This window comes from Meles meles, chromosome 17 (assembly GCF_922984935.1).
Source record: "Meles meles chromosome 17, mMelMel3.1 paternal haplotype, whole genome shotgun sequence".
NCBI lineage: Eukaryota > Metazoa > Chordata > Mammalia > Carnivora > Mustelidae > Meles > Meles meles.
The window spans coordinates 47161789-47168288 of NC_060082.1; positions in this window are offsets into that span (position 1 = coordinate 47161789).

Consider the following 6500-nt stretch of genomic DNA (forward strand, 5'->3'; position numbering starts at 1 on the left):
TACTGTTTTGATTACAGCTTTGTAGTATCTTGAAGTCTGGAATCATGACATTTCCAGCTTTGTTTTTCTTTTTCAAGATTTCTTTGGCTATTCGGGGTCTTTTCTGGTTCCATATAAATTTTATAATTGTTCTAGTTCTGTGAAAAATGCTGTGTTATTTTGATAGGGATTGCATTAAATGTGTAGATTACTTTGGGTAGTGTAGACATTTTAACAATATTTATTTTTCCAATCCATGATCATGGAATTTTTTTTCCATTTTTTTGGTGTCATCTCCAATTTCTTTCATCAATGTTTTATAGTTTTCAGAGTACAGATCTTTTACCTCTTTGGTTAGGTTTATTCCTAGGTATCTTATGGTTTTAATTGCAATTGTAAATGGGATTGTTTTCTTAATTTCTCTTTCTGTTGCCTCATTATTAGTTTATAGAAATGAGACAGATTTCTGTACATTGATTTTTGTCTCCTTCAATCTTACTCAATTCTTTTATCAGTTCTACCAGTTTTTCGGTAGAAACTCTAGGGTTTTCAATATATAGTGTCATGTCATCTGCAAATAGGAAAGTTTTACTTTTTCCTAACCAATTTGGCTGCCTTTTATTTATTTTTGTCATTTGATTGCTGTGGCTAGGACTTCCAGTATTACATTGAATAGAAGTGGTGAGAATGGTAATCCTTGCCTTGTTTCTGACCTTAGGGAAAAAGCTCTCAGTTTTTCCCCATTGAGTATGACGTTAGCTTTTTCAATTTTTTCAATAAAACTCATCTTCAAAAAAACCAGGAAGGTAGATATGTATGACAGCTCTGGCACCAGAAAACCTTCAGTGGAGACTGTTTACGATTTAAAGAGGATTCTATATTTTCCTCTTTTTAAAGGATGTTTAATCTGCCCTAAGCAAGAGTTTATTGGTTAATAGTGTGAGCCCTGGAATTAAATCATACCTGAATTCCAAACCTGGATTTTCAGACATACTGTCGACATTTTGAATACAAAAACTTTATTCTCTTTACTACTGCATACCTTTCCACAGAAGAGTGTTTATCAAATATTAGGCATTCCACAAATACTTGTTATAATTTCATGAAATTGAATAAGTTACAAAATCTAATTAGGCCTGTTTCTTCATTTGTAAAATTATACTTGACCTACCTCAGAGGACTGTTGTGACAATTAAATGAAATAAATGTTTAATACTTCACATGGTAAGGTGAATAGTCAGAGAATATGCTAATTATTAATATTTTCCCTGTTTTGTAAGACATTTTCAGCTAATGTATAATGGTTTTCCTTTTTAAAGTGACATTTCAGTATCCTTAAAATTCAATAAAATCTTATGTAATTCTACTACTTTTAAATATTTCTACATAAATCAGGAATCATATATGTGAAATAATGAACCTTATGAGTTTGACTCTTTTTTTTTTTTTAAGATTTATCTTATTTATTTGAGAGAGAGAACAGGAGGAGGGGCAAAGGGAGAGGAAGAGAAAGTCTTAAACTGAGCATGGAGCCTAATGTGGGGCTTGATGTGGAGACCAAACATGCCACCTGTGGGAAGCCCGATGGGGAGCTGAATGTGGGGATCAATCTCATGACACTGAGATTATGACATGAGCTGAAACCGAGAGTTGGACACTTAACCATCTGAGCCACCCAGGCGCCCCAATCGTTGACTCTTTTTGACAAGTTTTCATGATCTATAATTGGTGCAAATGAACTGAATATCTGTCAAAATTGGAGGCAAATGTGTGATGTCCATTATGCTTCCAAGATCCCTCCAGTAAACAAGTGCCAGAATTGGCACAAAGTAGAAAACTAAGTAAGGAAATATATGTGTTTGGCAAGTGGGAATAGGTATTACTATAGTGATTTTTTTTTTTACCATATGCCTCTATAACTGCAAATGTTACATATTTGACTAAAAGGGTTCCTAGTTATAGCTGACAGAAACTTAAACATCTACCCTGAATGTAAGACCCATTAATTATGACATTTTTATCAAACTGAAACAAAATTTCTGTACACTTCCCATCAGAAGGCATCTTTTAAATATACATTGGTGTAGCATATGATTATACTAGATTCTTTAGCTAGAGAGAAAACACTCAGTTCATACAACCAAATGTGAACTGCCCTGAAAAACTCCGTTGAAAATCTATATATAGAGGCCAATATATAGCATACACGAAATACACAAATTAACAAAGTTCCAAAGTGTGTTATTTTCCTCCTGCTAACAAAAAGTACATAAATGCTAAATTAATTTAGAATAATAAGATATAAATATTAAAGTGTGTTTAGACACTATTACTGTTAAAATTGCACAAAGATCTATTTAAAATTTTTACGTAAAGCTATATATGATTATACCTTATAATTAATGAATTTAGTTGTTTTCATTTTAATTGCCTCTTCTATCTTTGTCCTCTTGCTAATTACAAATTTCCAGTGTTAAGCTTGAAATAAGTTAAATTCCCTACTTTGTCAATGTTGGGTGAGAAATTTGGCCATTAACGATGAAAGGTGTTAGGAAAAGGCAAATTGAACATATCTATCTATATTCCCCACATCCTTATATTTCATTAAAAACAGCAGGAAAGGATTTGTAATGGTAAAAACCAGTAAGAACGGGGAAAATGAAAAGGAAAAAAGCACAAATCAAACTTCTAAATGCAGGAAGCAAATGGACCCAGAAATGACTTAGCCAACCTGATATTTTATTAAAAACCTGTAGCAAAAGTTTTTTTCTGTTTGTTTTGTTTTGTTTTTTGCCAAAACAAACAAAATAAAGAATAGTAGAGATTTTAATCCACAAAGCATTTCAGGGCACCAAAATTTAGAAGAAAATAGTTCAGTGAATTTAAGAGGAAAATGGACCATGACAAATGCAATGGTTGAGAGGATCAAGAAAATTTCTTGATCAGAAAAACTAATTTTTTTCTTTTAGAAAATGGCAAGTGAATTTCTGAGAACAGATATTCAGTCCATGCTGCAAAGAGATAATGTTGGTTTTTTTTTTTTTCTCAAATAATGTAAAATAGGTGGACAAAGATTGTATTTACCTCCGGACTTGAAGTTTTTCATTTTTGTAGTTTGTCTTTCCCTTACTATTAATGAACAGGCTTTGTAATTCTCTTATGTCAATCCTATTACTTGTTCAGAGCTATTTCTGCAAGGGTCAATATTCAAGGATCTTAAATCTGAGCTTATACCTATCCAAGTTCAAGTGGAGTTCAGTAAACAGGATTCTCATCCACTGAACACAATCAAGGATACCAGGCACAGAGAACCAAACTGTGAGTCTGCAGGTAGTCTTCTTGATATAATTTTTAAACTTTTACCTTAAGGGAAAGAATAATGATTTCACTGAGCATGTATATGGTGTGTTCTTTTGAAGTGTTTCAAAGTACATTAAATAATGGCTTATCTAACTATAAAGACAAATTCTGGGTATATTTCCCTCTTAGAGATTTGCACTAGTCATCTTCACCAAGGTAAATTCAGGGTATAACTATAATTTTGAGTTAAAATTAGGCAATTAAAATAAAACAGGGGAAAGGGAATTAATTGTGAAATTTAAAATTCTTCCTTCTTCCCTTTGAGTGAAGAGAGAATTGAAGGAAAGAAAGGATGATTCCTTGCACTTTGTATTTGAAGATTTGATGCCAAAGGTGTGAAAGGAGTATTACATTCAGTGCTAAAGCAGTCTCTGATTTGGAACCAGGCACTTAACCAATTGTGTGTTCTTGGTTTGTTGTTGTTTTTTTAATTTAATATTACATTTTGGGTTTTTGGGGGGGGTGTTTTTTTAAGCTTGAAAGTAGGGATAATAATGTCTGTTTCAGGTTACTTCAAAAATTTAATGGCACAGAAATAATGTTTTTAAAAGAAAAGTACAGGGAGTTTGTTGATATTTAACAAATTAAATGAAAGTTTTCTTTTGATTGATTTTATATTTCTTCTATTTTGCCCCACTATAGAGGTGATTATGATTACTAATAAGCTTTACAGTTTGCATCATGAAAATGAATGAAGTAAAATGTTCCCACTATTTTGGCATGAAATATTTTTATTAACTGCAAAAATAGCTTTAACTGCAGCATCCATTTTAAATTATATGTATTTTTGGCCAATATACATGCTACTTAGAATCACCTAACATTAAATCTAGAAAAAAATTTGAGAGATCACCTAACTCCTCATTTCAAATATTTTGCCTAAATATTCTGTGTAGAAACTGCATTTGACATTATATAAGTTGCCAAAATATATATGAAACATTCATAAAAGTATCTATAGTGAAATTATAACAATAGTTACTAAAATAAATGTATTTATGATACAGAGATATTCAAAACAAGATATCTGCTCTGAATTTCCAGCAAAATTCTAACATTTCTATTTGCTTCAAAACAATTAAGAAAATGTCTGTATGTAGTGAGAGTAAACCTGAATAGGTTAATATCTTTTTCTGTTACTAGGAGCAAGAATTCAGTTATACTTCAGAAGCTTACGTTTTCCCAGAATACTTGTAACTGATAATAATGGTAGACAAATAGAAGACTGCCATTTGTTATGCATTCCTGACATACAAATCATTTAAAAGGCTCCTAACATCTTCTACCTGCTCAGTCTCATTTGTGGAAAAAAGCAAAACTACTTGAGATGTGTAGGAGCCAAGAAAACATTATATATGCTCTGTAGTTACTTATATCAAAGTTTCTATCACAGTTCCATTCCAGTTGTTATGGACTTTAGATACTAGGGAGGGTAAATGTAATAAAGGGATGTTTTCAACAGTATTAAGGGGTGTGTTTTATATGTAAAGAAAAGAAAATTAACATTTGCTTATGTCAACCATTTGCACTGCATTAATTTGTTAGAGCCATTCTGACGATGGTGTTTCCCATAATCCATTCATAATTCTGGGGGTTTTTTTCTTTTAAGGAAAACTCTCATGATGGTTAAAAAAAATATAAAAATTGACTTACCCCAACATTAACAACTAAAGGTGGCAACAAAAATCCTGAATGTTCTATCTCCACAAAGTCCTCCTCCATTAAACAATATAAAATTCAGAAAATACATATAAACCATAATGACATAAATACCAAATGGGAAAACAAATTTAAATCACCACCTGCCATTTCCCACTTATGCACATATTTTCGGAAAATATTCTTACTATTGTTTTCAAGCAATTTCATGTACATTTTATTAGCCTGTAATTCATTACTCTAAATTAATTTCCCCTTTAGTCATAAATATCCCCATTCTTAAATGCCTTATGGCAAACAGACCTTATCAGAAGCAAATCAAAATATTATGATAAAGGGCCTCAGTCAGTAATAAGATAGGAGAATATAAAACCATTTTGAGATAAAGTACAATATATCCATGACTGTGTACACACACCCATACATACACACAGAGATATTCTTTCCATGGAAGAGATAATTAGGCATAAGCAGTGCATATATGCATGGATTCATAAATAAAATTTATATTAATTTGACATCTAGTATTAATTTTAAATGTTTTATTTGAGTATTTTAAATTTTTAATAGTTATCAATTTTGATCAATATTTATTAAGTTCCTACAACTAAATACTATACATTTTACATAATACATTTCATATCATTTAATTCTCACAGTCTTTTGAAGTAGACACTATTATTACTCCAATTTTACAAATAAGAAAACTAAAGCACAGAGTTTTTATGATTTCCTCAAGGTCACATAGCCAATAACTGACAGAGCTAGATTTGAACCTAAGTGTTTATGTGTTTGTTAATCATTATGCTATAATGTCACTTGGAAGTGTTGTAATGCATGATTCCTGCCCACAAGAAGCTTAGCTACTCCTTGGAGGATAAGACATATATAAATAAATTAACTGGAGAGTAATTCAAGAAATTAACTGATCTAGTATGAGGTATAAAATTCCCTCTACACTGATGTTGAACCTAAGACCATATGTCAGTCTTACTAAAATCTCCAGTTCTCAAATAAAGCAATGGGATAGAGAAAGAAAACATTATAATTTGGGTGAAATCATTGGAGCTGTCTTTATGATTTGAGATGTCTCCACAAACCTAGTAATAATTCCTATGATCTGACATGGTGCTGTCAGACCTATTTGATGTGAAATTCCTGCCACTTTTTTTTAATAATAAGGGAAAATCAAAACTGTTTTCTCCAGGAGTCCAATATGACATTGGGGACAATAGTCATGGCAAGGGTTAAAACATCTGACATCAATATATTAGCACTTATGAGAACATTAGCCTGGGCTTAGTTGATCAGATTAGTTCACAGTCACCTTGGAAAGCACTGGAGAACACAGACCTAAGGAGATATGTGTTTAGAGGTAGAAAAGAGTAGGACATGAAATCCTGAAAGGCTGAGCAGCGTACAGTGTGATACCCTTAATAAAGCACAGATCAAGACACAGAATCTTGATTTCTATCAAGATCAGTCAGAGAGAGACAAATACC